This window comes from Mus musculus, chromosome 2 (assembly GCF_000001635.26).
Source record: "Mus musculus strain C57BL/6J chromosome 2, GRCm38.p6 C57BL/6J".
Taxonomy (NCBI): Eukaryota; Metazoa; Chordata; class Mammalia; order Rodentia; family Muridae; genus Mus; species Mus musculus.
The window spans coordinates 150,462,343-150,470,643 of NC_000068.7; the positions used below are offsets into that span (position 1 = coordinate 150,462,343).

Below are 8,301 nucleotides of genomic sequence, written 5' to 3' on the forward strand. Positions count from 1 at the left end.
CTGTTTAGATCGTTAACTTGATCCTGATTTAACTTTGGTACCTGGTATCTGTCTAGAAATTTGTCCATTTTTTCCAGGTTTTCCAGTTTTGTTGAGTATAGCCTTTTGTAGAAGGATCTGATGGTGTTTTGTAATTCTTCAGGATCTGTCGTTATGTCTCCCTTTTCATTTCTGATTTTGTTAATTTGCTGTCTCTGTGCCCTCTAGTGAGTCTGGCTAAGGGTTTATCTATCTTGTTGATTTTCTCAAAGAACCAGCTCCTCGACTGGTTGATTCTTTGAATAGTTCTTCTTGTTTCCACTTGGTTGATTTCGCCCTTGAGTTTGATTATTTCCTGCTGTCTACTCCTCTTGGGTGAATTTGCTTCCTTTTTTTTCAAGAGCATTTAGATGTGTTGTCAAGCTGCTAGTGTGTGCTCTCTCTAGTTTCTTTTTGGAGGCACTCAGAGCTATGAGTTTCCCTCTTAGAAATGCTTTCATTGTGTCCCATAGGGTTGGGTATGTTGTGGCTTCATTTTCATTAAACTCTAAAAAAGTCTTTAATTTCTTTCTTTATTCCTTCCTTGACCAAGGTATCATTGAGAAGAGTGTTGTTCAGTTTCCACGTGGATGTTGGCTTTCCATTATTTATGTTGTTATTGAAGATCAGCCTTAGTCCATGGTGGTCTGATAGGGTGCATGGGAAAATTTCAATATTTTTGTATCTCTTGAGGCCTGTTTTGTGACCAATTATATGGTCAATTTTGGAGAAGGTCCCGTGAGGTGCTGAGAAGAAGGTATAGCCTTTTTTTTTTTTTAAGGATAAAATGGTCTGTAGACATCTGCTAGATCCATTTGTTTCATAACTTCTGTTAGTTTCACTGTGTCCCTGTTTAGTTTCTGTTTCCACAATCTGTACTTTGATGAAAGTGGGGTGTTGAAGTCTCCCACTATTATTGTGTGAGGTGCAATATGTGCTTTGAGATTTACTAAAGTTTCTTTAATGAATGTAGCTTCCCTTGTATTTGGAGCATAGATATTCAGAATTGAGAGTTCCTCTTGGAGGATTTTACCTTTGATGAGAACGAAGTGCCCCTCCTTGTCTTTTTTGATGACTTTGGGTTGGAAGTCAATCTTATCAGATATTAGGATGGCTACTCCAGCTTGTTTCTTCATACCATTTGCTTGGAAAATTGTTTTCCAACTTTTTACTCAGAGGTAGTGTCTGTCTTTGTCCCTGAGGTAGGTTTCCTGTATGCAGCAAAATTTTGGGTCCTGTTTATGTAGCCAGTCTGTTAGTCTATGTCTTTTTTGGGGGGAATTGAGTTCATTGATATTAAGAGATGTTAAGGAAAAGTAATTGTTGCTTCCTTTTATTTTTGTTGTTAGAGCTGGGATTTTGTTCTTGTGGCTATCTTTCTAGGTTTGTTGAAGGATTATTTTCTTGCCTTTTCTAGGGCATAATTTTCCTCCTTGTGTTTGCGTTTTCCCTTTATTATCCTTTGAAGGGCTGGATTCGTGTAAAGAGATTGTGTGACTTTGGTTTTGTCATAGAATACCTTGGTTTCTCCATCTATGGTAATTTAGAGTTTTGCTGGGTATAGTATTCTGGGCTGGCATTTGTGTTCTCTTAGGGTTTTATACCCTCTGTCCAGGATCTTCTGACTTTCCGTCTCTGATGAGAAGTCAGGTGTAATTCTAATAGGTTTGCCTTTATATGTTACTTGACCTTATTTCCTTATTGCTTTTAATATTCTATCTTTATTTAGTGCATTTGTATTCTGATTATTATATGTAGCAGGGAGTTTCTTTTCTGCTCCAGTCTATTTGGAGTCCTGTAGGCTTCTTGTATGTTCATGAGCATCTTTTTCTTTAGGTTAGGGGTGTTTTATTCTTTAATTTTGTTTAAGATATGTACTGGATCTTTAAGTTGAAAATCTTCATTCTCATGTTCTCCTATTATCCATAGGATTGGTCTTCTCATTGTGTCCTGGATTTCCTGGATGTTTTTAGTTAGGGTCTTTTCGAATTTTGCATTTTCTTTGATTGTTGTCCATGTTCTCTATGGAATTTTCTGCACCTGAGATTCTCTCTTCCATCTCTTGTATTCTGTTGCTGATGCTCCATCCATGGTTCCTGATTCCTTTCCTAGTGTTTCTATATCCAGAGTTGTCTCCCTTTGGGTTTTCTTTATTGTTTCTACTTCCATTTTTACATCCTGGATGGTTTTGTTCAATTCCATCACCTGTTTGGTAGTGTTTTCCTATAACTCTCTAAGGGATTTTTGTGTTTCCTCTTTAAAGGCTTCTAGCTGTTTACCTATGTTTTCCTTTATTTCCCTCTTAAAGTCCTCCATCATCATCATGAGAAGTGACTTTAGATCCATGTCTTGTTTTCCTGGTGTGATGGAGTATCCAGGACTTGCTATGGTGGGAAAGTTTGGTTCTGATGATGCCAAGAAACCTTGGTTTCTGTTGCTTCTGTTCTTAATCTTGCCTCCTGCAATTTGATTATCTCAAGTGATTGCTGCCCTCAATATATCTGATTGGAGCCTGTCCTTCCTATAATCCCAGTTGATTAAGGACTCCTCAGAGTCCAGCTTTTTCTGTGATCCTTTGATTGTGGGCTCCTGTGAACCTGAGATTCTGGGTGTGTCAGAGTTTTTGGCAGTCAAACTTCCTCTGAGACCCTGAAATACTGGTGTGACCCAGCTCCTATTATCCTGGGATCCTGTTGTCCTAAGATCCTGGGCGTGTTACAGTGCCTGGAAGTGGTGTCTCCTTTGAGGACCATAAAGCTGTCTGGTCAGTGATCCCAAGATCTGGTGAAGTGTACTTTGGGGACTGTGGCGGTGTTTGCCAATTCCACGCCCAAGGTGACTCGGTGCTGGTGCCAACTGGAAAAGACTTGTGCCCCTGGTCAAGCCAGTTTTCTACTCCCCTTCTGCTGTCTCAGGTCCTGCACGATTGGATTGGAACAGTTGTTGTGTTCCACTCACCAGTGATCCTAAGATCTCGAGGAGAGTCCTCTGGGGACCTTGGGGGTGTCTGCGGACTCCATGCCCTAGGTGACCCGGTGCTGGCGCTGACCGGAAGGGAGAAGCTTTACTTTTAATAGCCAGAAACTGGAAACCATCCAGATGTCCTTCAGCAGGAGAACGGGTGAAAAAAAATGTAATTTATACAATGGAATACTATTCAATTATTAAAACAAGGAAAAATAATGGATCGAACCATAAAAAATCAGATAGACCAGTGAAGTAACCTAGACTCAGGACATGCATAGTTATGTACTTAATTATATGTGGATTTTAGCCACAAATTATAGGATTTCCATGATACAATCCACAGAGCAAAGAAGCTAAATCACAAGTTCACAAGGAAGGATGCTTGACTCTCACTTAGAAGAGGAAATACCAGTCTTCAGAGGTGAATGGAGGCAGGGAACTGTGTGGCAGGTGGGAAGGTGAGGGGAATGCTGGGGGATAATGTGTGGGAAGAGAGGGTGGAGAGCTGCAGCTCTAGCTATAGGGGAGGACATCTGTAGGATATGCCAGAGACCAGGAATGGGGGAGGCCCCAGGGAATCTAGGAGGGTGACTGTAGCTGAGATTTGGTCCTAGCAGTGGGTGATATGGAGCCTGAAGTGACTCCCTCCTATAGCCAAGAAAGAACCCCAGTGAAGAAACGATGATCCCAACTCACCTACAAAACCTTCTTGCCCTACAGGAGATGTACAGACAAAGAAGACTGGGAGTCTGAGTGCATGACCAATGACTTTACACCCATAGCATTAATAAGAACCAAACCCTGACAATATTAATGATACTCTGCCATGCTTACACACCAGAGCCTAACCTAACTTTCCTCTTAGAGCCTCCAGACATCAGCTATCCAAATCTGAAGTTGAGACTGACCCCCCAAACATTGGAGGAAGCTCCAAAAGTCTTGTGGAGGATTTGTAGGAGAGATTGGGGAACCCAGAGGGGATAAAAACTTCACAAGTAGAGCAAGAGAGTCAAGTGACCTGGACCCTTGGGTGTTCTCAGAGACTGAACCACCAATCAAAATGCATTCATGGCTGGTACTACACTCCCCTCCCACACACAAGCAGCTTGATATTCAGACACCATACCCAAGAAATGGAGCAGGAAGAGTCCCAGACTCTGTTGCCTGCCTGTGGATACTATTCCCAAAACTAGGCTGCTTATCATTATGGAAAAGGCAATAGCTGAAAATGACTTCCTGTTTACAGTATGAAAAGAAGAGGATATTTTACTGCTGTAATGCTTCTACCAATTTTATTTTTTCATGAGTGAGATGGCTCAGTAGGAAGTGACTACAGTATACAATAATAGCAACCTGACCATGATCATTGTATAAAGATGGCCAAAATAGATGCTATAATGCTGTCACCAAGTCTCTGCTTATCTGATATGGTCTAGAAATCCATAATCACATTACACACACACACCCCAGAAACACTTTATTAAAAAAAAAAAACTTACTTTTATTACATCATCTAACATTTCTAGATAATCCTGTTTGGTGGGATACTTCCAGTGAAGTGCCAAATGGTAACTAATGGGAACATGAAGAAGCATGGAACATCAAATGATATGTATATATCTGCCAATGGAGCTATGTAGTAGGATATACAGTTGAGTGCTGATTATCCTACTCCATTATATCTCTGGCAGGTACATGAAAATGCAATTTTGAAAACACATGAGGCATTTAATGTTATATTCTATTAAACAATTTAATATTAGAACTGTAAAAAAGTGTTGACAACATAGCACACATTGTGATACATATTCTATTCTTTAATTTGTACTCAAGAGACTAACACATGAGAATCAAGAGATAAAATGTAGCCTTGACTAATGACTGACATCCAATGCAGGCTCGATAAAACAGCCCAGCATTTAAAGGGAAATTGTGACACTAGCATTTCAATTTCAAGGTGGTCCCATCCTCCTGTTAAAAGACAAGCCAGATTAAAATATTTTACAATGTCTTAGACATTGTGTTTTATCACAGTGAGAGAAAAGACACGAATACATACCCATAGTTTTACACCTGGATAAGTAATTTCATGTAATTGAAGAGTATTGCATTTGCAAGTATAAACAAAACAAAGGGGGCATCATCGCCTTTGTTCTTCCCTGTAAGAGTTCCTCACTGCATTCCCCCTACCCTTTTCCTCTTAAAAGAATATTCCCCTACCCACAAGCATCCCCTGCACCCCACCCCACCCCTAGGATCCCCTATCCATGGGGTATCAAGTCACTACAAGGTCAGGTGCATCCACTCCCAGAGGCTAGACCAGGCAGTCCTCTGGTAAATGTGTCTAGGGCCACAGACCAGACCATGTATGCTCTTTGGTTGGTGTCTTAGTATTTGAGAGCTCTGAGAGGTCCAGGGTAGTAGATACTGTTGTTCTCCCTATGTGGTTGCCATCTCCTTCAGCTTATAATATCCTTCCCCTAACTCTTCCATATTGGACCCAACCTCAGTACAATCGTTGGCTCTAAGTATATGCATTTGTCAGTTGCTGGTAGAGGCTCTCAGATGACAACCATGCTAGACTCCTGTCTGCAAGCACAACATGGGATCAGTAATAGTGTCAGGGTTTGGTACAAGCCCATAGGATGGATCCCAAGGTGGGCAGGTAACTGGATGGCCTTTCAGTCATTCTCTGCTCCATTTTTGTCTGTTTCCTTTAGACAGGAACAATTCTGAGTTAAACATTTTGAAGAAGGGTAGGTGACTCCATCTCTCCACTGGGGGCCCTGTCTATTTACTGCAGATTGTCTCTTCAGGTTCCAGCTCCCCCATCTTGTGCATTTCAGCTAAGGTTATCACCATCGAGTCCTGAAAGCCTCTCACATCACAGGACTCTAGGACATTCTGGAGTTTACCCCACACCCCATAGCAGCACACTTCCTTTCATTCTCCAGGCAATCTAAGCTTTTCTCCTGCCCCCTTTTTCCTCTGCCTCCCACCAAGATCCCCTACAGTGATTATTTCATTCAATCTTTCTTTGTTGTTGCTGTCTTTTGTTTGTTTTTCGAGACAGGGTTTCTCTTATAGCCCTGGCTGTCCTGGAACTCACTCGGTAGACCAGGCTGGCCTCCAAATCAGAAATCTGCCTGCCCCTGCCTCCCAAGTGCTGGGATTAAAGTTGTGAGCCACCACAGCCCAGCTCGTTCAATCTTCTAAGTGGGATTGAAGCATCCTCACTTGGGCCTTTATGTTAAACTTCAAAAGGTCTGAGTTTTATCATGGGTGGTTTGAACTTTCTGGTTAATATCCACTTATTAGTAAATACATACCATGCATTTCTTTTGGGTCTGGCTTACAGAACACAGGATATTTTCTAGTTCCATCCATTGCCCTGGAAAACTCATAAGATCCTTGCTTTTAATAGTCGAAGTGTATCCCATTGTGTAAATGAAACACATTTTCTGTAATCATTCTTTGGTTGAGGGACATCTGGGTTGTTTCTAGCTTCAGCCTATTATGAATAAAGCTGCTATGAAGGTAGTGGAGCACGTGTCCTTTTGGTATAGGTGAGCATCTTTTGGGTATATGCCCAAGAGCGCTATAGCTGGAAGATTGATTTCCAATTTTCTGAGGAACTGCCAGGATGATATCCAGAGTGGTTGTACCAGTTTGCAAGTCCATCAGCAATGGAGTGGTCCTCTTCCTCTACATCCTCACCAGCATGTGCTGTCACTTGAGTTTATCATCTTCACCATTCTGATTGGTGTAAGGTAAATCTCAAGGTCATTTTGATTTGCAATTCCCTGATGACTAAGGATTTTGAACGATTTTTTAAGGGCTTCTCACCTATTCATGATCTCTCTGTCAAGAATCTTGTTTAGTTCTGCCTCCATTTTTTTAAGCCTTTTTGAATGTTTAATTTTGTTAAAGTTATGTTGAATGCTATCCTAGGCATGACATCACAGCCACAAGGCTTACAGAATTGATCATCTTCATACCCATTGAGTTTCCTCAGATAATTCAGCTTTATGCCAGGTTATTCCATTTTGACACTGTCCCAGAACATATTGAGGTACAATTCATTCAGAAACTGTGCTTTGCAAAGGAGATGATCAGCATTTCAACAGTATGTCTTCCTGGAAGGGTAGACTCTGCTATGCCTTCCTTGTCGGCATCAAAAGACTCCAGAGGAATATGGACACATTTCATATCCCACTTGTAGAGCAAGCCTTCAAGTGACCAGTCAGCACTTCGGACCTGGTATGTAGACCAAAATTGAACTTTTGGATTCTTCTGCATCAGGAAGTATACTGTGGCTAAATTGCTTTCAAAATCTGGGGAGGGGTGGGGTGGTTTTTTAAGTGAGTTTTCTAAGATACATCCAGCCAAGTTTGCTATAAATTATACTTACCTTCTGGTTCAAAGAACACATCAGATCCAAGAATGATGTCTTGTGGTGGCAAAGACAGAATGTCCTTTGATATGTGGCCCCATGTTAGTCCTACAACTTAGACCTGTGGCAGGTTATTCATCTGGCAACTTTGCATGCAGATATCCAGACAGTGAGGAAACTCTGAGCTGTCAGATAGTATTACTTTAGCACCACATTTGGCAGCCAAAATCCCAGGAAGGCTCACTCCAGCTCCAACCTCTAAGACAGCTTTGCCTGGTAGAGATCTTCTGTGAAACCACAGGTAGTGGGCCAGGACTACAGCACAGGGCCAAACATACATTCCATACTGGACATGCAGGACCTGCGGGACGCGGACCTCCAGCACCGCCCGATCGCCTCCGGGACCTGGCTCCTCCCGGAACCGAAAGAGCTGGGTCCCGGCCATGAGGCCAGGCTCGCACGGAGGGGAGTCCAGGGACGCCGGGTCAGGAGGCAGTGCCCAAGGAGCGCGGGGCCGGACACTGTCCACAGCAAACACAGGAAGCCGGAGGCCGCAGCGGCCCGGCCGGAACCTGTCTCCATTTTTTAATTGGGTTTTGGAGACCTCAACATAAAACCAGATACAATGAACCTAATAGAAGAGTGGGATATTGCCTCAAACACATTTGCACAGTGAAAATTTTCTAAACAGAAAACCAATGACTGAGGCTCTAAGATCAACAAATGACAAGTGGGACCACATAAAACTGAAAAGCTTCGGTAAGACAATGACACTGTCAGTAAGACAAAAGAGCAACTTACAGATTGGGAAAAGATCTTCACCAACCCTATATCCAATAGACAGCTAATATGTAAAATATATATAGAATCCAGAAAAATAATCTTGTGTAACTGAATATGTGTGTCAGCTATAGATGTTAGCA

At 42.0% G+C, this 8,301-nt stretch overlaps 1 pseudogene; it reads right to left on the reverse strand.

Moving 5' to 3' along the window:
- Positions 1-6,986: 6,986 nt before the first annotated feature.
- Gm14127 lies at positions 6,987-7,841 on the reverse strand (annotated as a pseudogene).
- Between the last annotated feature and the right edge of the window lie 460 nt (positions 7,842-8,301).